This window comes from Podarcis erhardii (genome assembly GCF_964252035.2).
Source record: "Podarcis erhardii genome assembly, chromosome: 6".
Classification (NCBI taxonomy): domain Eukaryota; kingdom Metazoa; phylum Chordata; class Lepidosauria; order Squamata; family Lacertidae; genus Podarcis; species Podarcis erhardii.
The window spans coordinates 2,859,842-2,872,700 of NC_138510.1; the positions used below are offsets into that span (position 1 = coordinate 2,859,842).

A 12,859-nucleotide genomic window follows, 5' to 3' on the forward strand; every position below is an offset into this window, starting at 1 on the left:
GGTACCTATTTATCTACTTGTGCTGGTGTGCTTTCGAACTGTTAGATGGGCAGGAGCAGGGACTGAGCAAGGGGAGATCACCCCGTCATGGGGATTTGAACCACCGACCTTCTGTTTGGAAAGTCCTAGGCTCTGTGGTTTAACCCACAGCGCCACCCGCGAGGAGTCTATTACCTGAAGCATCTGTAACCTGAGGTACCACTGTAGATAAATAGGTACCACTCCGGCGGGAAGGTAAATGGCGTTTCCGTGTGCTGCTCTGGTTTGCCAGAAGCGGCTTAGTCGTGCTGGCCACATGACCCGGAAACTGTACGCTGGCTCCCTCAGCCAGTAAAGCGAGATGAGCGTCGCAACCCCAGAGTCGTCCGCGACTGAACCTAATAGTCAGGGGTCCCTTTATCTTTAAGAGCAGCCTGCTGGATCAGGCCAATGGCCCATCCAGTCCAGCAACCTTTTCTCACAGTGGCAAACCATGCCTGGGGGAAGCCCACAGGCAGGATTCGAACACAGGAGCGGCCCTCTCCCCTGCAGTGGCTTCCAGCAACTGGTATTCAGAAACATTGCTACTTCTGGCACAGAAAACATACACAGAACAACCACCCAGAGCCAGCTTTTCAGGTAAAATGAGTGTTGAAAGCTTGCAGGCCCATTTGAAGGGCTATCTAGCCTCAAGACCAATTCCCTCAGGCCCTTTGTAAGGAGAGGGCCATTGTCTTGGGCCTCCCGCATGGACAAGGCCACATCGGCCTGGACAAACAGTGCAACCTGGCTGAGAAGATAAGGAAGGGGGAGGTCTCAAATGCACACATGGCACCCAGACTTCTCTGAGTGTTAGAAAGGTCCTGGTGGGCTTAAAACCCAATTCAGACATACATTTCCAGGGGGGGGATTGCAACCCTGGAGTCGCAACATGGTGCATGCATTGCACATCTCTTTGTCCAAAGCGACACCCCCAGCACCAACACTCTCCTTTACCACATTTTGCAGTTGTGGAGTTTAAAACACCACAACCCAGCGAGGGATCGCTGCGGCACAAGCAGGCTGCTTCACAACACCAAAAGTGGCATGTGTGAATGCACCGCTGGCGGGCAAGGCCTTCATGCTTTCTCACATCACGTCAGGCGCCACCATTTCCCAGGCGCGGCTGTCAACCCCCCAGCATAGAGAAGAGAAACACGCAGGGACATTTGCAGCAGCCTTAAGAACCTGGCCTGCAAACGTAAGCCCCAGTCGCAGTGGCAAGCTCTCTTAAGCAAGATGGTAGCCGCTTGGACCAGTCGCTGCAGCCTTGCCATGTTTGAGTCAGGCTCCCCACCCCACCCCCCGTTATTCCGCAACTGATTGTCCTCTGTTCACAGAACAGCAGCAACGGAAAAGTCTCAGATGGATGGAGCGTTGTGTAAATAATGCCCAAAAGATAGGCAAAATACAGTGGTGCCCCGCAAGACGAACGCCTCGCAAGACGGAAAACTCGCTAGACGAAAGAGTTTTCCGTTTTGGAGGTGCTTCGCAAAGCGAATTTCCTATGGGCTTGCTTCGCAAGACAAAAATGTCTTGCAAGTTCCTGCGGGTTTTTTTCCCCTTCCCCCCCCTTTTTCTAAGCCGCTTATCCGCTTATCCGATAAGCCGCTAAACCGCTAATAGCGCTAATCCACTAAGCTGTCAATGGCCTTGCTTCGCAAGACGAAGAAACCGCTAGACGAAGAGACTCGCGGAACGGATTCTTTTCGTCTTGCAAGGCACCACTGTATGTGGGTTGTAATATCCAGATAAGTCAGTGGTTCCCAAGACAGCCAGTCGTAAGATGGGGGCTGTGCGATTATCTGGGGGGGGGTGCTAAAAGGCAAGAGGCAGGCACTGAAGGGGGGGTAAGTGCTGGAGGTGTCAATCACTCTCAGACTTTTAAAAGCTGGTATCTCTGGATCAAGGTGATCAGTTTTGTTGAATTAAATTAAACAGACTAGTTCTAATTGGAGTTGGAATAAATGTGCAATTAATTGTTTTGAATTTTATTAGGTTGCTATATTTCTTAAGGGGTGGTGCAAATCACTATTTTGAATAATGATTTAGGGGGCAGGGGTCCCTGAGGATGAGCTTTTGCAACTAAGGGGGAGGTGGCCTGAGAAGGCTTGGGAGCCACTCAGCTAATTAGAGTAGACCCAGCAGTTGATATCTAGTCAAATAGTTCCACTAGCACAAACAAACCACCTTAAAAATTTCTCCAAAGAGTTGCGGGGAAACCCATATTTAGGGGCATGGGGGTAAAGAAGATGACTAAAAGGTTCCCTAGCGGAATTTTTGCTGTTGTTTTTTAAAAAATAATATTTATTAAAATTTTGAAAGTTACAAAAAGATAAAGTAAAAACACCATATCAAACAAAGACAAAACAACGCATCACAATAAGGAAGAAGAAAAAAGAGAAAAAGGAAAAAACTTGTCTTTCATTTGCTTGTTTCCTTGACCTCCTCACACCTCCCTTTTTGTATTCTAGTTCGGTTAACTATTTAAGCAAATCCTTGCCATCTTTTCCAATTTTTGTTCTGTAATTTATCTTAATAGAATGTAACTTTACTTTCCCTCCTTTCACCAATTAACAGTCTATTTTTTCCTAACCCCTTATAACATTTCTGCTAAAACCACATAACTTCATTCCAACATCCTTCTAACATTCATTAATTTTACAATGTTTCTGTAGATAGTCTTTAAATTTCTTCCAATCTTCCTCCACCGACTCCCTAGCGGAATTGTTTAGCTGGTTGCCATCCATTGAAATCACATAACTTCATTCCAACTACAAACACTGAAATCAATGGGCCTGAGTCGCTCACAACCATTAGTGACAGTAGGTCTACTCTGAGTAAGGCTAGCATTGTACAGCAGTTTCACGAGTATGTGGGTGTAGGGCGTAGCCACCCCACTTCTGTGAATAAAAATATGGTCAAAGGTTTCAAGAGTTAACAAATCCACGTTTCGGTATATTGTTGAGAATATCAGCCAAAGAGTGACTATTCTAACTCTCATCAATGTGTCCATTGCAGAAAAGTTAGAAAACAACCAATGCAAGTATGATCTTCTGAGTCACACACACACACACACACACACACACACAAACACACACCTTCATTCTGAAATCTTCAGACACTTTCTGCACAGGAAATTTCCATAGACCTCAGTAAGATTCATCAGTAAATGGATGATTTAAAGAACTCTCAATGAATCAGCCATTCTCAAAGGCGTGCATTCCACCTCGGTGTCTTCAAGGGGAGATAGATGGGCCACATCGCAGCCATCTCAAGTTGCAAACATGGGTTGTGCACGTGGGCTTCTAACCGTTCTGTGAACTTTCCTCTAGCAGAAGATTGCCAGTGGCATGGCTTAAAAGTCGTCCTCGCCAAGCTAGCGCCCTCCAGCTGAACCACAAATCCCATCAGCGCCACAGCCAACATGGTCACTTTATAGCGTTATATCTTGCTAACTCATTTTGAGACCCTTTTTTTTCTGTGCAACGGAACCTGACAAATATTAATAAATATAAAATGTACATAAATAGATAAACAACATCTGGAGGGTGCGAGGCTGGGGAAGGCTGGCATAAAATGTAAAAGCTGGACACTCTGTCAATGTGCGATCCCATCATTTCACATGCTATATGAACACACACAAACACCCTTTTACCTATAACAAAGAGGCATATTATGTCACCTTAAAGATGTGCATCCGCCTTTGCCAACCTGGTGCCACCAGATGTTATAGACTACAAACATCTGGAGGGCACCAGGTTGGGGAAGGCTGATGTACTGATTTGTTGCATGTGACAGAAGGGCCCTTTTATCGGCTTCTGCCACAATGAGTCAGTTCCTCTTCAAACTTCCACTGGGTATCAAACATGTTTAACTTCTGGAAAGGGTAAAAAGTCAGATACAGTAAATGGTTTCTGGAGAGATCACTTGGTCCTCAAGTGGGGCAGAACAACCCAGCCCTACTTGGGTTTGGGGTGCTTCTCAATGGAGAGGAGAAGAAAAGATATGGGGCGGGGGGGGGGGCCTGCTTTTTGCAAAGCTCTTTGATGTTGTTTTGAACCAGCCACTTCCCACCTGGAAGCCCCGCAGGGGAATCCGCTTCGGGGGACAAAGGAAAGGGGCGGGAGGCTGAGGAGCCCAGCCCAGAGGCCAAAAACGCCAGGCCCGCGGGTGGGGGGTCCCACGGTTCCCCCATTGAGTGGAGAAGGGGGTCAGTGTAGGCAATGCGTGGCCCACCCCAGAAAGAGGGTCCTGCAGTGCGATCCTACAAAAAACGCATAAATTCCATGGGGCTAAGTTTGGAAAGGGGCGCAGCCTCGACGTCACGGCCGGGCTTTGGGCTACTCAAACCTCCGTCCCCCTTCGGCAAAAGGAGAAAAGCGGGGACCCACCTCACTGGGCTGTTGTGAGAATGGGCTGTACCCCTGCGAGAGGATGGCATTCCCCCCCACCCGACGAGGCTGCCGCCCTGCGCGCTTTTACTCTGGAGGGAGCTCCGGCGTGGAACGGCGCGCACCGCCGGGCTGCGCATCCCACCTTCCCCGGCGCGCGCGCTTCCTCCTCGTCCCGGGGGCTGCGCCGCCGTCGAGGCAGCCGAGCGTTGGCTGGGAAACTCCGCAGGGAGCGAGGAAGCGGGGAGGGGGCGACCCGCCGCGCTCCGGCGCCTCGCCAAAACCACACACCAACCCCCGGGCGAGCTCCCAAACGGAATCGCGGTGGTCGGTGCGCCTCCCCGTGCCCGGCTTCCTCTTCCCTCCCCACGAGGACAAAGCCCTCGGGAGAGCTCTTCTCCCAGGGCCCCGATCCCGGGGTGCGCGATCCCCGGGGACCCCCCCCCCCCGCTCGGGCTCCCCACCAGCCTGCCCGCCAGCACGGCGCCCGCGCCCGAGGGCGCTCACCTCGGCGCCCGCCTCCTCTTCCTTTCCGTCGGGGTCTCCGCTGTTCCTGCTGCCGCCGAGGCTGCTGTGCCCGCCCGCTGCCAGGCGTGCCTTTTCCCCCTTTTTTTCCCGGGTCTCGAATCGGAAACTGACAAGCCCCAGACGACGTTTACATGGGCGGGTTAACCCTCCCAGCGCTGCGCTCCTGGGCTCGCTGGCTCCCTTGCTGTCCCGTCGGGCGGCCCTCCTCCTTCTGGGCAGTGGGGGGGGGGTATCAGGGGGAGGGGATCGGCGCCGAGCACGCCCCCTCCCCCCCTCCCAACCCCCAGCCCAAAATCTCCCTAATCCTCTCCGGGCCAGTTGAAAGCGCAGGAGGCGGGTCTCCAGGTGAATGATTTTGCCAGGCCTGGGGGGGAGGGGAGGGGAGGGAGGAGGAGGCACCGGGCGCCTTCCCCACCCCCAGGTCAGATTCTCCTCCCAGAGGCCCCCCCATCCCCCACCGCATGCTTCTCTCCGGATCCCTCGGCCTCCGGCAGGGCCCGGGTGGCCAAAAGCAAAAGTTTCCAGGGGGTGGGATGGGGGAGGGAGGTGGAGAAAATAGGTGAGGCTGGCGACGCGAAGGAAGGAGGGGAGCGAGGTGGCCTGGCCTGGCCTGTGCAGGGGGGGGGGGTGGGAAGGAGGGGGGGCCTCGCCGAGTAAGTAACCCAGAGTCCGCACACAGCAGAACCAGGAAATGGACGGGGGTGCTGCTTCCTGGGGTGAATATTTTCCTGGGCAGGATGGCTCTCTGGTAACCCCATTGCCTTGCAAAGTAGAAGGCACGTCTCCCCGCTGCTTCAGTCTCCCCAGCGCGTTTCAGTGATCCCAGAACATCTTCCCAAATGCAGGAGCGTTCTGATTTTCAATGCACAGCGACATTACCCGTTTTTATTGGTTTCTAGGAAGCATGCGCCACTCTCAGTGCACCCAGCCCCAAGGTCCCTGCCCCTAGGAGCTCTGACACTCTGACATTTGGTATCTTAAGAAGTGTGCATGCACACAAAAGCTCATACCAATGACAAATTTAGTTGGTCCCTAAGGTGCTGCTGGAAGGAATTTTTAAATTTTGTTTCGACCACAGCAGACCAACACGGCTACCTACCTGTAATCTGACATTTGACAGGGAGCTACACAGGGGTCCCAAAACGAGGCCAAACCAAACGGTGCCAGAGGGAATATGAACACCCAGCACATAGTTAACCTATGGAACTTCCTCCCACAGGAGGCAGTTACGGCCACCAACCTGGGTGGCTTTAATTCAGGATTGGAGGAAATTCATGGAGGAAAAGACGGCTATTGATGGCTACTAGTTATGATGGTTCTGCTCTGCCTCCACAGCAGTGCTTCTGAATCCCAGTTGCGGGAAACTCCAGGAGTGTGTGGGGCTCTCGCACTCAGGTCCTGCTTGCTGGTTTCCCTGCATGCAACGGTGAGAGCAGGATGCTGGACTAAATGGGCTCCCCTTTGGCCTAATCCACAGGCTCTTCCTACGTTCTTAGAATCATAGAATCCTAGAGTTGGAAGAGATCACAAGGGCCATCGAGTCCAACCCCCTGCCAAGCAGGAAACACCATCAGAGCACTCCTGACATATGGTTGTCAAGCCTCTGCTTAAAGACCTCCAAAGAAGGAGACTCCACCACACTCCTTGGCAGCAAATTCCACTGTCAAACAGCTCTTACTGTCAGGAAGTTCTTCCTAATGTTTAGGTGGAATCTTTTTTCTTGTAGTTTGGAACCATTGCTCCGTGTCCGCTTCTCTGGAGCAGCAGAAAACAACCTTTCTCCCTCCTCTATGTGACATCCTTTTATATATTTGAACATGGCTATCATATATATAAAAGGATGTCACATAGAGGACATTCTTGACGTTCTTGACAGGGAGGAGGCAAGTTCCAGACTTTTAAAAGGCCCTTGTTGAACCCGTGGCCTGGAGGAAGGAGGGCAGGGGTGATGGACAGGGCGGGCTCCATTGCAAACCACCCAAGAGGCAAAATCCAGGGCACCTCAGCATCTCCTACTGCAATGTAGCAAGGGGCTACCTCTCATGACACAGATTATGCAACTACAAAGGTAGTTGCATTTTGCAACTACCTTTCCCCAACCTGGAAGCAAATATTCTCCAAAACATCTGGATGGCATGGCGTTGTGGAAGGCGGCAGATGTTCTGTGTTCCTTCTCAAATCCTGCTTGGCAGAAAGTATGCCTTGAGAGCATGAGAAGAGCCTGGGTGCTGGATCAGACCAAAGGCCCCTTGAGTCCAGCATCCTATTGTCCCCAGGTGCCCACGAGAAGCCCAGGGGCAAATTGCCAGAGCACTGGCCTGGCCCACTTGCCATCCCAGAAACTAGTACAGTGGTACCTCTGGTTGCAAATGGGATCCGTTCCAGAGGCCCGTTCGCAACATGAAAAGAACGCAACCCGCGTCTGCACGAGTTGCGATTCGCCACTTCTGCGCATGCGCGTGACGTCATTTTGCGCATCTGCACATGTGTGAGCGGCGAAACCCGGAAGTAACCCTTTCCAGTACTTCCAGGTCGCCGCGGGACGTATCCTGAAAGAACGTAACATGAAGCGGACGAAACATGAGGTATGACTGTATACAGAGGCATGTTGCGTTCTGGTCTTGGAGGTAGCGCATAGCCATTGTGACTAGGAGCCACTGCAAACCTTATCCTCATCCATTAATGCAGTGGTTTTCAACCAGTGTGCCATGAAGGATGGTCAAGGGTGCTGCGGACAACACTGGCCTCTGTCCCTCTTTCTTTCCTTCCTTCCCTCCTTTCTCTGATGCCCTCTCATGTCTCTGCCTCCCAAAGGCTTCCACAGCTGTTCATTGCACCAGCCCTGGCTACAAGCTCCGCAGGTGAATCTGCCTCTGGGGCTGGCCAAGGCGTGCTTCCTAGGCCTCTGTGGGGCAGTGTGAGGATACACCTTTCTTTGGGGCTGGGGGAGCAGCTCAGAGACCAGGGGCAGCAGCTGCTGCTGCCCAGAGGACTCCCAAGGAGAGGGGAGAGAAGGCTGAGGGAACTTTCCACAAGGGAGGGTGTTTGAAAAGGGGCAAGGGGCTGCCAGCTCTTCAGGTAAGGGGGGACATAACTGGGCTCCTGAGCCCCACAGGGGTGCTGCAGGAAGCATGTAGCTGGTCAAGGGAGCCGTGGACCCAAAAAGGTTGAAAACCTCTGCATTAAGAAAGAAGAATGGAGGATGAAGTTGATGGACTATGCAAAATTTAATAATAATAATAATAATAATAATAATAATAATAATAATAATAATAATAAATATTATTTATACCCCGCCCATCTGGCTGGGTTTCCTGAGCCACTCTGAGTGGCTTCCAACAGAACACTAAAATACAGTAAGCTATTAAACATTAAAAGCTTCCCTAAAGAGGGCTGCCTTCAGATGTCTTCTAAAAGTTTGGTAGTTATTTTTCTCTTTGACATCTGGTGGGAGGGCGTTCCACAGGGCAGGAGCCACTACCGAGAAGGTCCTCTGCCTGATTCCCTGTAACTTGGCTTCTCGCAGCGAGGGAACCGCCAGGAGGCCCTCGGCGCTGGACCTCAGTGTCCGGGCAGGAGGTGGAGACACTCCTTCAGATAAATTAAAAGGAAGGATTCAAAACCTGTGGGATAAGATTCCTAGAAGACTGGAGTAAATATATAAACTATTTGAAAAGTAATTGTGATGAACAGATTACGCTAGTAGGACTGCAAGAAGTTTTGTAAGGTGGATTATTTGAAATACTGAAAGGACTATGGAGAGAATTATTAGTTAAGGATAATTAAATGTAATATAGAAATTAAGAAATGCAGAATAAGTGATAAGGAACGGAAAATCATCAGAGGTGTTGACAGAAGTCTAAAATATTGTATAAGATGAGAAGATATGTTGTATGACTGTTGGAACTGATATGTTAAAAAATCAATAAATATATAAAAGAAAACCTCTGCCTTTCAGTCGCCCAAGATGGCTGCCAGTGGTTCTCGAAGGCTGTGGGATGCCGCCCTATTGTGACAGGAGAGGATGGCAAATGTGGCAGGGGCAATCAAGGACAAGCAAAGAAGCATTTCCGTGCAGTATGGAGGTCCAGCCAGAAACAGGATCCACGTTCATAACTGTGTTGTTGTTTAGTCGTGTCCGCCTCTTCGTGACCCCCTGGACCAGAGCACGCCAGGCCCTCCTGTTTTCCACTGCCTCCCACATTTTGGTCAGACTCATGTTTGTAGCTTCGAGAACACTGTCCAACCATCTCGTCCTCTGTAGTTCCCTTCTCCTTGTGCCCTCCATCCTTCCCAACATCAGGGTCTTTTCCAGGGAGTCTTCTCTTCTCATGAGGGGGCCAAAGTATTGGAGCCTCAGCTTCAGGATCTGTCCTTCCAGTGAGCACTCAGGGCTGATTTCCTTCAGAATGGAGAGGTTTGATCTTCTTGCAGTCCATGGGACTCTCAAGAGTCTCCTCCAACACCATAATTCAAAAGCATCCATTCTTCGGCCATCAGCCTTCTTTATGGTCCAGCTCTCACTTCCATACATCACTACTGGGAAAACCATGGCTTTAAGTATAAGGACCTTTGTCGGCAAGGTGATGTCTCTACTTTTTAAGATGCTGTCTAGCTTTGTCATTGCTTTTCTCCCAAGAAGCAGGCGTCTTTTAATTTCGTGACTGCTGTCACCATCTGCAATGATTATGGAGCCCAAGAAAGTAAAATCTCTAACTCATAACTACATTTTGGGAATTATTTGTGTTCTTAAGTACTGTAGCTGCATTGTTTCATACTTTCTGGGTGGCCCATGATCATGTATTAAAGTAACTACGTTCTATGTTAACCAGTCAGGCAGTGCTAGAACTTTTTTGTTTTCCAGTGCATTTATTATCAATAAAAAAATCTGGTGAAAGTTGTAGCCCAGGAAAAAAAGGGTTTGAGAACCTCTGGCTCAGACAGTATGTAGTTGGCAGGTTTCCATGGAGCCTTGCCTCCATTCTTTTCAAAGGCATCAAGGTCGCCACAATCAATGGCGATTTCTGGGCCATGCATAGGATAGGTGGAATAGCTCAGTGGGTAGAGTATGAAACTCTCAATTTTGGGGTCTTGGGTTTGAGCCCCACTTTGGATAAGAGATTCCTGCGTTGCAAGGGTTTGGACTTTTGATGACTCTTGTGGTCCGGATAATGTTATCTGCCACATGGCTTTGGTTCTTGCAGTGCAACATGCAAACTTCTAAATAATAATAATAAACCTTGATTGTCAGGACCTCCTTTGCCTCATCTTTGCGCTCACAATGGGATACAGTTCCTAGAGAAATGAGCTGGCTGGAAGGTTAGTGCTTTTGTTTTTGTTTCCCCCTTTGCTTAAACAAAAAGCACTGTGATTTCTATAAGGCCAATTCTTGCAAAAGACTTTTGGGGAGCCCCCTCTCTCCCCTCTTCATGGCAAAATGGGCAGAGCCATCTTCATGACAAAAAGTCTTTTCAGGCAGTCGTTTGCAAGATCAACCAGCAACAAAGGGAGATTTGAATATGCAGAGATTACTGGAGCTTCTGCATTTCAATGTGCAACTTCCAGGCCATTGGTCAAATCCCAGCCCCCTCCTTCCAGCCCATGTAGATGGGTGCATGGGCTTTTTAGAGAATCAGAGTTGGCAGGGGTCCCTGAGGGTCATCTAGCCCAACCCCTGCAATGCAGGAGGTGAAGTCTAAAGTATCCATGACATATAGTCACCCAAACTGCTTAAAAACCTCCAAGGAAGAAGAGTCCACGGCCACCCGCGGGCATCTCTGTTCGACTGTCGAACAACAATCAGAAAGTTTTTCCTAATGTTCAGTTGGGCTCTCCTTTCTTGCCGTTTGGATCCTTGGTTCGGCTCCTACCTTCTGGACCCGAACCAAGCCTATTCCATCTTCCACGTGGCAGCCCTTCAGATAATTGCAGGTGAAAGGAAGAAGAAAGAATATATATATATATAACGTAAGATAACAATAAATCATTCATTCTTTTTTCTTTCTTTTCCCTTTTCTTGTTCCTTTCTTTATGTATTTGGATATGTATTAGATGTGTACAGTTATACCTCAGGTTAAATATGCTTCAGGTTGAGCATTTTCAGGTTACGCTCTGCGGCGACCCGGAAGTAACGGAACACGTTTCTTCCGGGTTTCGCCGCATGAGCAGATGCTCAAAATGACGTCACACGAATGCATGGAAGCAGCGAAATGTGACCCACGCACGCGCTGTCGCATGTTACGTTCTACTCAGGATGCAAACGGGGCTCCAGAACGAATCCCGTTCACATCCAGAGGTACCACTGTATCTCTATTTTTTACTATTTTTTAATTTTTGATTCTTTCTATTTATGTGATTTGTATGACGATTGTAAGTTTTGTTCTAATCAATAAAAAAAATAATAGCAAGATATTTATTTGCAGGTGGCTCTCATGTCCCCTCTCAGACTTCCAGGCTTTGAGACTGCTCCTTCCAGACTCCCACCTGTTCTGCAACTTCTCTTGCCTCAGAACCTGTGCTCTAAATGCCAGAGCACCAAGCAACATCTTCAGTTAATTTCTTTGCAGGCCAGACTCCCCTGCACAAACCGCCTTGCAACTCTTGGGACTTAGCCAGGCTGCCATTCATTCCCCTTGACTTATATTCTTCCCCTTCTTTATGGACTCCCGATGTCAATGGAACGCTAACTCCCCACAAAAGACTTAGCAGCGCAGTTGTGTTGGCATTGTTTGTGTTATTGCGGTTGCTTCTGGTGCTGGAGGTACACCGTGGTCATTTGTGGCTGGTAGCAACTGATAGCTTTATCCTGCATGAATCCTCTTTCAAAGCTGGTCACAATCACAACATCCTACAGGAGCAAAACCCATAGTTTTAACTTCGCACTACATGAAGGTGTTCTTCCTTTAGTTTCTCCTGAATCGTCCAAAGTTTGGCTTCAGTGTATGGCTGTTTTTTGTTTTGTTTTAATGCACACTTTTAATTCTTCAGCATATTTCCCTGCATGATTTCCCGTTTTTACAGCTACTTTTCAATGGGTTTTCACTACATTGTTTTTACATAAAGTGCTCCCAAGGATTTATGGCAATAAAATGGTTTGCATCACTTCAAGGAGCAACATGCCTTTGGAGCTGGATTCAGATAGGGAACAGGTGGCCTTCTACTACAAATCCCATCATTCATGGCCATTGGCTTTGCTGGCTGCTGGGACTGCTGGGAACTGAAGTCCAAAAGCCACTAGTGAACTGCAGCTTCCCCATCTCTGAACTACAGGAAGAGAAAACTAGGATCAGATAAGAAGACACATTTGCAGGGATCACTTTACAGCAAGCTTACCGCCTGAGAAATGACCCAGCAGTATGATTATTGCTTATTTATTAACTTCTGTTCTGCCCCTTAGCCAAAAAGCAGTTTACAAAACAACAGCAGTAAAGGTAAAGGGACCCCTGTCCGTTAGGTCCAGTCGTGACCGACTCTGGGGTTGCGGCACTCATCTCGCTTTACTGGCCGAGGAAGCCAGCGTTTGTCCGCAGACAGCTTCTGGGTCATGTGGCCAGCAGGACTAAGCCGCTTCTGGCGAACCAGAGCAGCGCACGGAAACACTGTTTACCTTCCCACTGGAGCGGTACCTATTTATCTACTTGCACTTTGTGCTTTCGAACTGCTAGGTTGGCAGGAGTAGAACAGTGCTTATCCTCAAACTTACAATCTAAAAGGCATGACACAAGTAGAAATGTGGAAGTGGAGGGAAGAGGAAAGAAGGAAGTTCAGGTATGTGCATATGAAGCTGCTGGGGGAGGTGAATAGCAGGGTTGTTAACCGGGACTGGGAGTATGGTCATATGGTGTCAAATTTTTGCATGGAATAGAATCATAGAATCATAGAGTTGGAAGAGACCACAAGGGCCATCGAGTCCAACCCCC

General features: G+C 49.3%; 1 protein-coding gene across 3 annotated transcripts in view; it reads right to left on the bottom strand.

Moving 5' to 3' along the window:
* DNMT3B (DNA methyltransferase 3 beta) overlaps nt 1-5,230 on the bottom strand; it is a 53,647-nt gene extending 48,417 nt beyond the window's left edge. For 2 of the 3 annotated variants that reach the window (XM_081867645.1, XM_081867643.1), the window contains exon 1: nt 4,920-5,230. The gene's annotated coding sequence lies outside the window, so the exon portion shown is untranslated. The remainder of the gene's footprint in view (nt 1-4,919) is intronic. The other variant, XM_081867644.1, reaches the window with a different exon arrangement.
* Between the last annotated feature and the right edge of the window lie 7,629 nt (nt 5,231-12,859).